Source organism: Neolamprologus brichardi, chromosome 7 (genome assembly GCF_056152115.1).
Source record: "Neolamprologus brichardi isolate AB-2024 chromosome 7, ASM5615211v1, whole genome shotgun sequence".
NCBI lineage: Eukaryota > Metazoa > Chordata > Actinopteri > Cichliformes > Cichlidae > Neolamprologus > Neolamprologus brichardi.
This window is the reverse complement of record NC_142110.1, coordinates 39,783,465-39,799,043: the sequence shown is the minus strand read 5'-3', so window position 1 is coordinate 39,799,043 and position 15,579 is coordinate 39,783,465.

Below are 15,579 nucleotides of genomic sequence, written 5' to 3'. Positions count from 1 at the left end.
TTTAGTTATTTGAGTCTCAATTCTCTCTAAAAGTGACAAATCCTCTCAAATATAAAAAAAGAAAGAAAGAAAAAGAGAGGGACCATTCATGATCTAGTTCATTAAAGTATTAATGAACAATGAAAAAGACATACTATCCATAAGCTGCTTCTTTTATAGGTAAGGCTGATGGTGCCTATATTGCGGTTGTGCAAATAAAGTACATTCCTTTTATACTCTGAGATTTTATGTATCAGAACATATTAAAAATGATTTTGTCCATAGCAGGTCCTAAAATTTGGTAAATCTCTACAAAAAGAACTATAAAACTTGACATATTACACTGTGTCATTATTTGTTTAACAACAGTCATACAGCACATCATTACTATTTCCATAGGGATTAAGAGGATAAGTAACAGCCAAATGTAAATGTTGATAATCAGTTGCACTGCTCACTGATCATCAAGTGCGACCACCTCTATAAAAGGAAGAAAGGGTCTTCTCTCTAAAAAGAACATAGCAGCACAGCTTTGTTTTCCAAAGTTGCATCTGAGGAAACTGCATGATTTCTAGTCTAAAGTGAAGATGTTTTGCCACAATGCACAGCACTAATTTTGGAACAACAAACAAACAAACACAGCATATCAACACAAAAATCTCATACCAATTCTCAAAAACAGTGGTGAAGGCCTTGGAGTCACCAATTCAACCATCAACTCCTCTTTATACCAAAGTATTCTAGTAGTCCAAGCTTGGCTGAAATTAGGTCATGCAATATAACAATGATTCAAAGCCCAAGAAGAAATTTACAACAGAACTTACTTTAGAGTAGTTCATTAAGAGCTTCAAATTTCTTCATTAGACAAGACATTAATACAGTTGCTTACATTTCAGTCCTAATAGTAATGCAGCTCCTGATCTGATCTTCAAATGTCAGTTGGTTCATCATTAAAGCAAAGGGCTGTGATTCTACCTGTCATTTAACTGCCTTTGAAGGTCATTTGCTTAAAGAATATTTTGCTCAATACATGACACAAAGCTGAATACATAAATATTCACACACCATGCATACACAACAACACTTGGAACTGAACACACAGACACGAACACACTTCAATAACTCTAAATGTCTGCAGTCAGTAACCTTCCTGACTTTTTTCTTCCTTTTTTGTTTTATTTTTCTATCTTTAGACCTTAATATAATTTTAATGTCTTCAGAAATAATTTGACTATGGGTTATCTAACCTACTGCCCAATAACCCACTGCGCCGAGAACTTTAAATATTATATAGGGTCCACAAGCAAAAGAGTGGGCGTATATTGAACCCCACAACTCTTATCTAAGCATTCAAATTCACATTTATGTATACTATATACACATTTTTAATCTAATAAAAGTCTGTCAGTCGGCCAGTCTGTCACCTTCTCCATTTCTATGTCTGTCAGATCTTAATAATGAGTTGGTAGCCTTTAACCCCTCCACATTAAACTTGGTTCTCCTCTCTTACTTCCTTTTTCTTCCATCATACAAAATTCAACAGTAAGGAAGATCGCTGAAGGGAAGGGTCAAGGACTTTAACTGTCATTAGCATTTAGATTTGAACTGGTATGAGGTTTGGGGTATGAAGTGGAAAGATTTTCAAGTGGTGAAGAGATGGATGGTAGCTGGTGAGCACAGAGAGATTTGAGCAGCAATATGAAAAGCAACAGAAAATGCAATAAAAGTGTGACAGAATTTGTTTTTTTGAGCAAATAAGAAGAGAAACTGTAAAAGAGGTATAAAGAAGCAATTTAAAAATGAGAGTCAGTGTGCATGAGAAGTGGGATTCAAAGAGAAGTGCTGAAATGTGTATGGCTGAGTGGAAAGAAATTTTGATCTAAGAAAAAGCCAAATGGGGAGATGAAGGACTTCTCATCTTCTTATTTCATCACAAAATCCAATTAGTGTCAGAGAAAGAAATGGTTGAAGAATTTTTAAGTAAAGGAAGAATGCTAGGTGATTTAGCTGTAGCTCTTTGGCTTCCTGAGTCCATAACTGGATCATGATCCTTCTCGTAGAGACAAACTGTCAGGTACCCCCTTCTAACAAAACTGTCAATGTTTGCCAGTGAGTACAAGGGAAGGATCATGGCAATGTCACTGCACTGAATGATGGACTACACAAAGCAGTAATTGTCCCAAGATGCCAAAGACAGTTTATAAAATGTAAATTTGATAAAAAGGTTTGATAAAAAGCTAAAGGATTTTACTAGTTAACGCAAACAAACAAAGTTCCCCATAACTGGTCAATATTACTGATGCAGATGTTTAAGGTTGAGTTCATTTTAAGTAGTTTATATTCTGTTTAATCGGCAGCACTCACAGAAATGAAAAAACCCAAACAAACATGTTTGGATTTAGCTATTCCGGGTTAAGTCACTGAGAAAGTGTCTTAAACCTGCATTCTATTTAAAGGCCACCAGATGGTGATAGCTGTGGGTGCCAAAGAAGTTCAAGTCCTGTGGAAGTCTGTGGGAAGACGACTTTATGTCTTGACCTCTGTAAAGACTTCCCTGCAACTTTACGGGCTCAGTCGCTCACTTTTAAATAAAAAATTAAGTCTATTTTGAAAATCTTGGCCACACTATTTTCAGAGTTTCAAAATGGAGGATTATCTGTGGTATGAAACTTAATTTACTAATGACCTATCAATCACCGGACAATAGCCAATGAGTATGCAGTTACATAGTCAAACCCACCTTCGTCATCATAACCGTATTTTTCCACCAAGATAGTGACAGCAGAAATGCTCATTTTGAAGCCTGAAAAGAGGATTTCAGAAATCAACAAGTCATGTCACGGTAGCTATATCAATCTTTTATACCACCTATGCTAGTATCTATGAAGTTATATTTGTAGTGGCTTTTTGAAAACATTTATGACAGAACACTTTGAGATGAAAGGAGATTGCAGGTTTTAACTGCCCAGATTTCACTAGACAAGCACTGCTTGCCTTGCTTGCCCTGACAGGTTGCTATATTACTGTGCTACTCAAGCCAACCTTGGAATATGAGGGACAGACACAATAAACATCAGCTGGCCTGTCAGCCATCTGGTTGCTCCAGCCATTGTCATAAATAATATATATTAAGAAATAATGGGACTAATTTAAAACACTGTGAACTAAGTTAATCTTGGTTTGACTTGAGACTATTTAATGGTACTGAAACAATTTCCTGTGTAACAAACAAGGACATCTACACTGAGGTCAGAGTTCGGAGATAATTCAATTATCCTTAAATAGAGTTAACAGATTTTCTGGATAATGTTATAGTGAAAAAAACATGTGCAAATATGCATATGTATGTGTGTTAGTGTGTGTGTGTGTGTGAGTGTCTGTGTGTGAGCTTTTTTTTGCACAAAGAAAGCACGAAAGACAGCATGCCTGCACCTGTTTCTGATTTAAATGCCCTGATACAGATCTCAGACTTACTCCCTTGGACTCTCGGCATCACAAGGGAATGAGCTGTCTATTTGGCATGAATATCTGCAATGGAAAGTGTGTACATGTGTGAGTATTTAGCACTATAAATGCTGGGTATGACTTGCCTGTGTGTGCGTGCACCTGTGTGTGTTTATACACTGACCATTGCATGTGTGGGTACTTTTGGTCACAAGCTGTTATAAATGTATGCACCTGTGTTTATGTGTGTACCTGGCAAATGTTTTACACTGAATTGACCATTCCATCATCTGCTGCAGGTGTAACAACTTCCCTTGTTTCTCCGCTGGCAGCTAAGTAACACCAAAAGATCATTTGTCTTGATCATTGTCTTGAAACATGAAAATTATAGATAAAGAGCCTTTCTAGTAGAAATTAGTACAAAGTACAAACTTTAATCATTCTTGCAAACCCTAGTGAAATAGTCTTATTTGAAAAGTTTCTTACAGGAGACACAACACGGCTGCTTTGATCCATCTTGGCATTGTTTGAATTGTTTGAATTTTAACTTCAAACTTAGTGAAAGTTAAATTGTTAGTAAATCACATATTGTTCCACAATGTCAAACCATATCAAAAAAGCCATTTTGCACAACGTAGTGCATATCCATCCACCTGGAAGTTTGTTTGAGATGTTTTTTCCTCAGGATATTTTGACTGTTACTGATAGAACTGGTGTTCCTATATGCATAAGTGTGTCTCTGTACACATGAATGCATAGTGTTTATTTCTTTCTTTTTGTTTGTTTGTTTGTTTGTTTGTGGTGTGCAGTATGCCTGAGCAGTGTTTTGCAGGTGTTCATGCTTTTGTGTATGTGGGTGGATATGGGTATCATAAAGTGTTTTTCCTCTAAAATCAAGTCCCCTGAAGCTAGTAAAGCATGAATTGTGTCTGCAAGGTGATAAACAGACTGTAGGAAACATGTGCATTCTGTGTATGTGTCTTTGTGTGTATGTGAAGAGCATTTTGAGTTTTGCTTTTCTGGTAAATGGAGACATTTTTAGTGTCACTGATTTCACAGAAAAAATTTTGGTTTAGGTCATGGGTTTGGCACAAAAGTATGCATGTAGCTGAGGTGGCTAGTCTAGATGTTGAATTAAGTCAGTCAGAATCCTCACAAATAAAATAAAGAAATAAAGAAATAAATGTATTGGCACTATTAAAATTAATTACAGAAAAGGGTACTGCTTAGTTTTAAAACCCAACACAGTATTTCTCCTTGTCACTGTCTGTCATTTTGAACTGTTTAATGGTTGTATAATACAGTGAAGAGCACATTTATTAGTAACTCTGATTTTGATGATGAAAAAAATTGTGCTGTGCTAATGATTAAAGACTTCTGCATATGTGAATGTTTGTATGTTGACCAAGTGGGCAGCGGGCTGCCTAATTCATCATACAGCCTATCTGCATATCTAACTTCATCATTATAAAAAAAAAATCCTTGAGCGTAAACCAAAGTTGTTTTTCCTGGAGAGCAATGATAGGTCAATAAGGTAAATAAAGGGAACCCAAACTTTCATTATGACTTCAGATAAGCAGGCAGCTGAACCTGTAATGTAGTGTTGAGTTACAGTCTGAGGGAGGGTGGCTGTGGGAGCATTGTAAATAGCCTAGTAAATCACTAATATGTACTGCAGACTTTCTACACAGTCTGCTACAGCAGATAGCAGTATATTGGCAAAGTCGATTTAGCCTAAAGCCAGATATACATCCATTTTCAATGGCATTGCTACAGTAGAACTTAATGGACTTAGAGGTTTCAGACTTTCTTACTGTAGCTTGTGAAGCAAATGTAAGCACATTTAAATATATATTGCAACAGGAAGCTGTGTGCTGAGGAAACATTTTAAAAACTAGCAACCAATCTGCATCTGGAATAAAGAGGTGGATAAAGAAAGAAGATATGGTAGTATAATGCATTTTATGCAAGATTTTTAAACATCTAAACAAAACCAGGCAGGTTTTAATGTGGAATCTGATCCCCTAACAGTTCCTGTGAAGCTCTTTAATCTACTTCAGCTCCTACTGTGTCTTTAAAGGCAGGTAATAATGTGTGTCTAACAATCATTGGAAGTTTGGAGCAGTTATCCACCTGATTTCCTGTCAGGGTAAAAAGTAGGCTGTCAGGTCTGATCATTTTCATGATGTTCATTCTTTCTGAGGTCTCCAATGGCCTGGCCGTGACCCTGACCAAGGGGTTAAAAGTCACATGTTTCCCACCATTCCTCTGCGTTGCAACTATGCAGCCTTCAAGTTGAGTGTGTGCATGCAGAATAGAGAACCAGTTTCACTGTAGGAGTCAGGACTATGGCTGGGTGCTGTCAGGTCAAGGTGAAAACAAGATTTTATGGGAAATCTGTTTCTTGTTAAGACTTTTTCTCATCTCCAGCAGTTTTTCTCCTCTTGCTTGTCTTCCGACAAGCTGTGAAGTAGTTATGAACGGCACTAGTTATTCTTGTCAAACATCCCTTTGTCATGTTTTCAACAAATATGCATGCCATGACATTGCCTAGTTGGTATTTTCTTAAACTGGAGGAGAATATTTAAATTAATCACACAACACAATTTCCTATGGTTTGCAACATCAGCTCAATTGCAAATTATGTTAAATTTAATATTTAGCACCTAAACAAATGCATGGCTAATTTTGTGGCTGATGATAGTTTCCACAGTGCTCGTTTATTTAGAATTGGAGTGGAAGATGCGAACAAAAGGTGGATGGATCAAAGCATAGTGCCAAAACTTTGACTCTGTCCTGTAAACCATCACTGAGTTCCCACCCTGCATGTTTAGAGCCAAGCCTCACAAAATGTTGCTTTGCAATAAGTATTTTAATGAACAGAGCAGCATGTAAATAATGTGAACTTACCATGGAGCATTGGAGGGAGGAGGAGGAAAATCCCAATACAAGATGCATACAAGGATGTGTCTTGTGTTTCAGGCAACCAAGCTACTTTTTAGATTTAGCTGATAAGTTTACATGTTTTAGTGACATTCTACATAGAATGAAAGAATAAAACAGCAAACAACACATGTGGCACAGTAAAAGATTCTTAATCTTTATTAATACGCAAACAGGCTGGGGATTTTAATGGTTTGTGTTTTTCTACACATTGATTCCCCTATTACTACTCCTTCCATTATTTATAAGATCTGCCAAATGTAATTTACGTGGTTTCTGTGCTTACATTGTATTATTTGAGTTAGCAGCTAATCACTTCCGCAGTGGGTCTTACTTGTTTATGGCAGCATTCTGGTCTTTGATGAAATGAAACCACTGTGTCTCTGTTTATAAAGATGTGCATTTTCAGAAAATAACCCACTAAATTTTCCATTCTCATTGGCACATGTATGTGATTGCAAACACACGCCGATTTGCTTTTCTCATTGAATTTTCTATATCAATGGAGAACCAATTCCAACAGTATTACAGAAGCCCATAAAGAGTCTGGGACGGTGGTATAATGCAGACCTCAATGATACGTGGCAACTAGAACAACTAAGGCAGAACTTGGCTAATGACCTCAAGCGGATTAACAACACTGCACTCCCAGGGAAACTGAAGCTCTGGTGCTTCCAGTTTGGGTTATTACCCAGACTACTGTGGCCATTGACAATGTACGAGGTCTCACTCAATCATGCCAATCGTCTAGAGAGGCTACGTTAAGAAGTGGCTCGGACTTCAAATGCCTCAGCAGCGTTGCACTCTATAGCGACAGGATACTGGCATTGCCTATCCCTAGCCTGGTAGAGGAGTTTAAATGTGCAAAAGTGAGGCTTGAGATGTCACTCACAGACTCCCACAGCTCCCACCCTAGCGACGGGGAGGAACCGAGGAACACCTTGGTGGCAACAGGCCTCTGTAACCGAACGTCGAAAAATGGTAGTGGAGGAGGTGCGACGACAGGAGGAAACAGCCAGACACGCTAGAGCCGTAGCGCTGGCCAAGCAGGGTCGCTGGATGAATTGGGAGAGTGTTGAAAAGAGGAAACTCTCATGGAGTGAAATCTGCGGAATGGAGTCTAATAGACTAAGTTTCATCATCTGAGCAACATACGATGTGCTACCTTCCCCAATAAATATGCAGATGTGGTTTGGAAAGGACCCAGCCTGCCCCCTGTGTAAAGTCCCAGCCACACTCAAGCACATCTTGGTTGGTTGTAGGACTAGCCTTACTCAGGGTAGATACACATGGAGACACAACCAGGTCCTCAGGTGTCTGGCTGAGTAAGTTGAGCGCAAAAGGAAATCCATCAACGCTCAACCCTTCACGAAGCAAGAGGACTGTCAATTTTCATCAGCATTTGTCCGGGAAGGGAGACAAGCCAAGGACAAGACCCTCAACTCCGGACTTGAACCCGCTGAAGGTTGCCAGGGATTGGCAAACGCAAGCTGACTTTGATCAGAGGCTAATTTTTCCCACAGAGATCGTAACAACTATTCTGCGACCAGACCTTGTCCTTTGGTCCCAAAAACTTGCGTATGTCATTGAGCTGACAGTACCATGGGAGGAAGCAATTGAGGAGGCATCTGAGGGTAAGAAGCTGCAGTATGCAGCTGAGGCGGAGGAAAGAGGCTGGAAGATCAAGGTGCGGCCGGTGGAAGTGGGGTGTAGGGGCTTTGTTGCCAGTACAACAGCAAAACTGCTTAGAGGCTATAAGAGAATTAGCTAACACTGCTGAGAGGAGTAGTCACTGGCTATGGCTAAAAAGGGCTGGCATAAATCGGGCAGCTAAGGCAGTCAGCTAACCACGATACACATGCCAAGGATTGATCGACTTGTGGTGGGCGTGCCTCAACAGGGGGCGTCGAAAGGGTAAAACATAACATTAGAAGTCTCAAGGCCTCCTGGGGACTGTGCAGTTAACCTCATGGTAGTAAAACTAAAAAGAGTAATGAAAAATGTTCCGCTCTTCTCCTCTGTGCTCTTCTTCCCTTTTCTGGGAGGCAGTGGGGAGGTAGAGCGTACAGCCCGATCCGGCAGGGAGGTGTGGGAAGCCAGATTGGGCGCCCCCCTTCCGGCTCTCCTCTCTATCTTATCTTACTTGTCTTACTCATCTCTGTCACCTTTTCTGTCCCTTTGAAGAAATGAGGCTCCATAAATGCTAAAGAGGTAAGTATTTCTCAGTTGCAGTGAATAGATAGAATAAACTGTAGAAAATTAAACAGGAGAAAGAAGAAGAGAAAAACAATTTTAACATAAACCACTGACACACTCCGGGGCCTGATCAACCCTGGCAGGGCCTCCTTGGATGAGGGTGTCTAGTGATAATGGCCGAAACACCCGATGAATCCAAGGTCCACTACTGACAATGTGTCCCAAATTTTAACAATTTAGATCGGATCTCTAATCCCTAAACCTAACCAGGGAAAATGGCCGATTAGCTTGGATAAAAGAACGAAAGTTGAGGCACACAATGATGTGTGCTGCTGGTAAAGTTTATGGGTTTCTTTCTTCATAACAGCCATCCTTCAAGATTTTCTCCATTAAAAGCAATCCATTGTCCAGGATTGTAACATCTAGTCCTTTACTGAATCTGTTTATTTTTAAGGTGATGTATTTCAGATATTTTGCCTCTTGCTCCTTCCTGGTCTTGTTTCTTCATCCCTCTTTTCCACCTCCATTCTTCTATAATCTCAGTATTCTACTCTTGTTGAAACTGTACCCTTGCTGAACATTATAAGTATGGATCTCACTCAGTCAGGTTCTCCAGCTAAGTAAGCCGATCTGGTGAGAAGCCATAAAAGCATTGTTTATGAAAAAAGCAGTAAGTGCATTGTTGGCAATATAAACCAACCTGATTTATGTTAAGGAGAATGCAGGCAGTAATAAACTGGAGGCGAATAAAATCTCCACTTGTCTATATATGCATGAGTTCATCTCTTATGTGACATTCTCACCTCTTTTATAACCATTTATCTTTATATCTTTTTCACTTTCTCCTTTCAACCAGATCACTCTCATTTTCTGTCCACATTTTGTGTAGTAATTTTCACTTAAACCCTCCCCCTCATGCGTTAAAATGTCTTGCCTTTTGATTTTTTAATACCACATTATTTCATGTGAAAGAGGCAGCCTTTTGTTTGAAAATGTGCTTTGTAACACTATTCTGTAAATTGTACTGAATTACTCCAATCCATCCTAATCTTTCATTTATTTTTTGCTGCCATAATATTGTTTTATTTATTGGAACTGTCACTGTAGGCTAGCAATTAGCTGACGTAATGGCATCAGCAGTAATAATGTTGTACAGGATCTTTGAGGAGAACAAATCCAGGTGTCTAGCAAAGAATCTTCAGTGAAATGTGGTTATAATTTAGCAATGAACTTTATTTCATACACAGAATCACAATGTTGTTTGACAAAACAAGTGGTAAAAGTCAAGCACATTACTCTGCATCCCTAACTAAAATATTAAGCTAGGAACCAGTATGACTAAATACTGAAATTCACATTGTGTCTACACTATATAGATTCTGAATTGAGTGGAAAATCTCAGCATCTAAGAACTTGTCAATTACATAATCAGAAGTCATAAGTCTTAAAATTTTGCAAACTGCATGAAACTGAAAGAAAATAGTGCAAATTCTTAAATAAATCAAACAGAAATTCAAGTATATTCATTTATAAAAGAAACAAATTGGACGACAGTGTCCTGTTGGTGGTTGTGACAAGATTGATTTCCCTGCCCTGTGGAAACGACAGAAGAAGAAGGAATTAGGGAAAGAGCTGCATACCAAGAAGGTAAAATGCATCAAAGTGGCAGACAAGGATACAGTATCAGTGACAGGTATGGAGAGGAAAAGTAGGGAATAAAAGTAATGCAACTCATGGAAGCGGCAGAGAAGGAAAGGGTGACAATTCAGGGGTAAGGAAGAAGGCCAGAGGGAGTGAAGGATAACAAGTGAGAAATAATGATGAGATGAGAAAATGAGGAAGTACACAGGAGCAGAGAAAAATGAGAATGTGTGGAAGTTAATACAATATTGATACAAAATTAGCAGAGGATAAAAGAGAGATGTAAAAAAAAAAACATTTAAAAACATCAGCGATAAGAAGAGTTTGGAAAGAACAAATGGGGAGTTGGTCTGAGGAGACAAGAGTGACGACAGTAACATACCAGTAGATGTAGTTAAGAATGGAGTTCAGTGAAGGAAAAAACAAACAAGAATAAATGAGTGACAAGTGATGGAAGGAAAAATGGGGGAATCAAGTAATATGCAACTGATAATTGTGACATCTTATTCATGTCTGTTTTCCATGTTTAGGGCTAAACACTGCTCAAACAATCCCACAGAAGTTGCTCAAGTTAATGTGTGTTGCATTGCCACTGGAATGTCTTGTAATAATTTTGGGGATTTAGAAAATGTATGAAACATGGTTGGGTCAGCACCATGGCCTCAAATAGGTCCTGAGTTTAATTCTACCATTTGGCTGGGGCCTCCCTGTGTGGAGTTTGCATGTTCCCCTTGTGTCTGTGTGGGTTCTTTCTGGGTACTCCAACTTCCTGCAGTCTAAAGACATGCAATTAGTGGGATTAGGTTTTGGTAGCTTCTCCTTCTCCTTATTCATTCAGCTGTTCTTGTTAGGGGTCACCACAACAAATCTCCTGTCTCTATCTCATTCTTTCCTCTTTGCATCCTCTTCTGTCAAACCAACCTTCTGTATGTCCTCTCTCATTGCATCCATGAACATTCTCTGTGGTCTTTCTCTTTTCTTCCTGCTTGTCAGCTTTTTCCAATATATCCATTACCCAACCAAAACATCTCTGCCTTACCACTCTTGTCTACAAACCACTCAGCCTGACCTGTTTTTCTAATATGCTCATTATGATGCTGTCTCTCCTGGTCACGTCCAATGAAAATCCTGATATTTTAAGGGCAAGATACACATTTTGGTGGACTGAGCGCACCCTTAACTAAAAAAGTCATAGCTGAATATTAGCAACAGTTCAGTAGTGCAACAAACAGATACATACCAATAGCTCAGTGGGATCTCCATATTGTCACAGTGCAGTGGACTGGACAGATACTTTACAAGATTTAAAATACTTTCTTTGTTACATATTTTGGAAATTCTTTTGTTACAGCAGTTATGATACTACTACAACTAATATTACTACTACTACTACCACTACTAATAATAATAATAAGGGTGCAAGATGCCAGCATATAGGAACATCTGTGCCGAGTATGGCCTGGAAATGGGATATGCCCCCTAGGGTTGTCAAGAATGACCGAGCTAAGATCCTGTGGGACTTCCATCCCTTCCATCTTAACCAAAAAATAGTAATGTGCTTTACTATGTTTTCCTCCTTTTTCTTTGTAGAATTCATGGATAACAACAATAATTATCATTTTAGGGCCATTCTAGCTTCCCTACCAAAGTTATCAGAATAACTGAATTCACCTATATTGAATTTGGTTTGTGGTCAGTGTTGGGAAGGTTACTTTTAAAATGTATTCCACTACAGATTACAGAATACATGCCCCAAAATGTATTTTGTAATGTATTCCGTTACGTTACTCAATGAGAGTAACGTATTCTGAATACTTTGGATTACCTATTATATTATCATACTTTTTACAACTACATGAATGTACTATTGCTGTGTGAATTATTACTTTAACTGAAGGATACTCGCCATACCAATACGGACTAGATTTTTTACATCTTAATATAAAATGAGTAACAGTAGGGTGGACATTAGGTACAGAAAACTGTTTCACGTGTATATAAATTATTATATAATTATTATTATATTTACATGCTTCCATCTCCCGCTTCTGGTCGGTGACAACTCGTACTTTTCGACTTTTTCTCCCTCCCTCGCTCACAAACACATAACAGGTATGGCAGTCCATTCTCCCTGCAGCACGGACTACACTGCCCATGAGGCCACATTCTTTAGGGCTATGCCTGTAATACTCTGCCTATTGCCTTCATATTAAATAATTTTTGTGAATAAGTTTTTAAAATATTTCTTCACGTCATTATGCGGGTCGCAAGTAGGGGTGACATGGGCCGTGAGATTGAGACACAGGCATTAGAGCCTCTTAATGCATGTTTTGTTTGGGGCGTGGAAACCAAAAATAGAGAGGGTATAGCCGAACATATGAAACAGGAAAACACCGCCGTGTAATCCCTTTATTTCAGCAAAGTAACTGTATTCTAAATACCACCTTTTTAAACGGTAACTGTAGCGGAATACAGTTACTCATTTTTGTATTTTAAATACGTAACGGCGATACATGTATTCCGTTACTCCCCAACACTGCTTGTGGTTTATGGAATTAACCAAAATGAATCAGACTAACTAGCACAGTACCTGCATAATTAGTAAAGTATGTTTATGTAATATACACCTGACAAGGAGGAGGTTAGGTTCACACAGTCAGTTATCATATTAACTGACAAGGAGTTTCTTTGATGACAAACCCAGAATTCCCATCATCAAGCTCAGGATTTTTACTACACACACTTTTTAAAAGCCATTTCAAAAACATGGTTGGAAGCACAGACAGGCCAAAACATGTGCACATTGGGATGCAGAAGCAGCAACATGAACATTTTGTACTTCGTATGCTGCAATAAAACACAAGATCAGAGCAGATGAAATCAGCAGCAACAGACAACACACTACACTAACAAGCGTATAAACAAACAGAGAGAGAAAAGCATACATGCATTAAAAAAATGCTAACAGCTGAAAACCAGTTGTGTTTTGCTAATTCAGTCCATATTATACTCTTATAAACTCAAGGATGGATCACATTAAAGACAGATGTGGCCAGTGATCATTAGGAAAAATGGGAATAGATGACTGAAAAGGTGAGTAGATAAATGAAAGAGCTTCAAAGGGATTTTGATGGAAGAAAGATAGAACAGTGGTTGGGTGGATGATTAAAAAGGTGATACATCTAAATGAAAGGGCTTGTGTAGTTTTGCACAAATACATTTTTACACAATAAAAGTCCCAAGTTCTCAATTCATCTCTTCATCATTTTAAGTGCCACATAAGGCTTTCACAATAATAAATTCTCTTGCTTTGAAGAAAGCCTGTAAGCCATCTGTGGGACTTATTTCAAATGAAAAAGAAGAAAGCATGCTCATTGTTTTATCAGACTTTGTTTAAACACTTACAAGATATAACAGCAAGAGAGCCTTGAGGTGTCAGGCTGAAACTGGCGGAAATATGAACAACAAACAAAAACAGCAGGGTGGAAAGAATGAAACACTTGGGGTAAAGTGAGAGGGTGAGAAATGGGGAGGAATAGAAAGGACACAGTTCCAGAGAAGCTACAAATTAAGAGGAAGCAAGTAGTAAGGGTGCAGTTTCTGTAAAGAAAATTTGTCTGGTTTCTCAGGATTATAAATATCATCCATTATGGTTTTGGGTGGACAAGTGTTGGAAAACTATTAGAAGATGATATGCTATATTGAAGCCAAAAGGGACATTACTTGTACAAAATGCAATGTAAAACAATGAACCTTTCTTCTTTTGAGAACAAGTACAGTGTGTCATTGTTTAATATTCCCAGGCCTATTGTTCATAGTATCACGACACAAATGTTTTACTGCATTTTGTATGTGGAAGTGATTTTGTTTTACAGCATGCACTTCATGCAAACCACAAACATGTTCAAACTGATTTTTAAAAATAAATACTGCCAAACAAGAGCCTCTGTGGCCTGGCCATCTTACGAATTGTTGTACTAAACACATATAGGGTTAGACTGTTGGTTTTGGACATCAACCTGATGCTTGTTGGGCCACCACATGTGAAAAGGAAAGAAGAAAGCCCAACAAGACAAGTGTTTCCAGTTCACTTTCAAGAGCAAATGAACAATGACCTAAAAATAATACAAGCTGTGTCTGATGCAAATGCAGACCCTAAGGTTGAACATGAATATGCTTGCAGTGCACAGGCACACTGCCAGTTAATGAAAGCCAAAGAGATATTATGCAGACAATGACAAAGGCATATGAAGCTAAACACAGTATCAGTTTAGAAAAAGCAGTGTCCACAGATACTAATTAGGTTATAGGATCCAGCTGCGGAGGCAGGCAGCAGGTCACAAGAGCTGATCAGGAGATGAAACGCAGAAGTGAAGGGCAGACAGATACTTTGGGTCACAAAAACAGGAGCAGGAGACATATGTCCTGTTGTGTATGTTTTACAATGGACTGAATCAAAGCACTTACCAAGGACACTGAGAATGGCAGCAACACTGCAGAGAACTTCAGATAGAATTTGGAGTTTATAGCAGTGATAGGAAAAGCACCTATAGTAGTCATAAAGAAGTGATGTTTTGCTCAAGAACACATAAACAGGGTGGATCTTGAATGTGATAGATGACCTTCCACATCTTTATCATCAGGTGATGTAAAATCTTTGTAAGATGCTTGATAATTGGCCTGTTTAAGAGAAGACTTCAGTCAGCCCTTACTTGGTTGGTTTATCTGCTGTGCCTTTTATTTCCCTTCTCTGACTTAAGAAAAACTAAGATTTTTTTAATTTTTCCTCAAATATAATTTTATCATAAGCATACAGGCTTGTGCATATCTATAATTGACAGAGGCTCTAATTAGAAAGGCTCATTCTGTCCCTCCAACACCACACGGCTGCCGAGGCGAGCCGTGTGGTGTTGGAGGGAGAAAGGACCCAAAATGCAGGCAGTAGATGATAATGCTAGTGATGTTTATTTATAAAGTAGTGTAATGGCAAAACTAAAGAAACCTAAACTGGGAAAACTAAATAACAAACCTGAGATACCAAACGGGGTGAGAGGCAGGACACCGTGGAACACAGACAAACCGGCAACAGGCAGGAGAACACACAGGGCTTAAATACACACAGCAGTAATCAGGGGATGAGAGACAGGCGGGCAACACACCTGGGAGAAATCAGAACCGACGGGACAGGGGAAACGTAATCTGAACACACTCACCAGATGACCTTCAGAATAAAACAGGAAACTCAGACACAGAGAACCAGACAAGGCACTGAACTAAACAGACAGGTTCACAAACAGACAGTGTGACACCATAGACAGACAGAACACAGAAGTGGGACCAGGGCAGGCACAGAACAGAAACCTAACAAATGGCAAA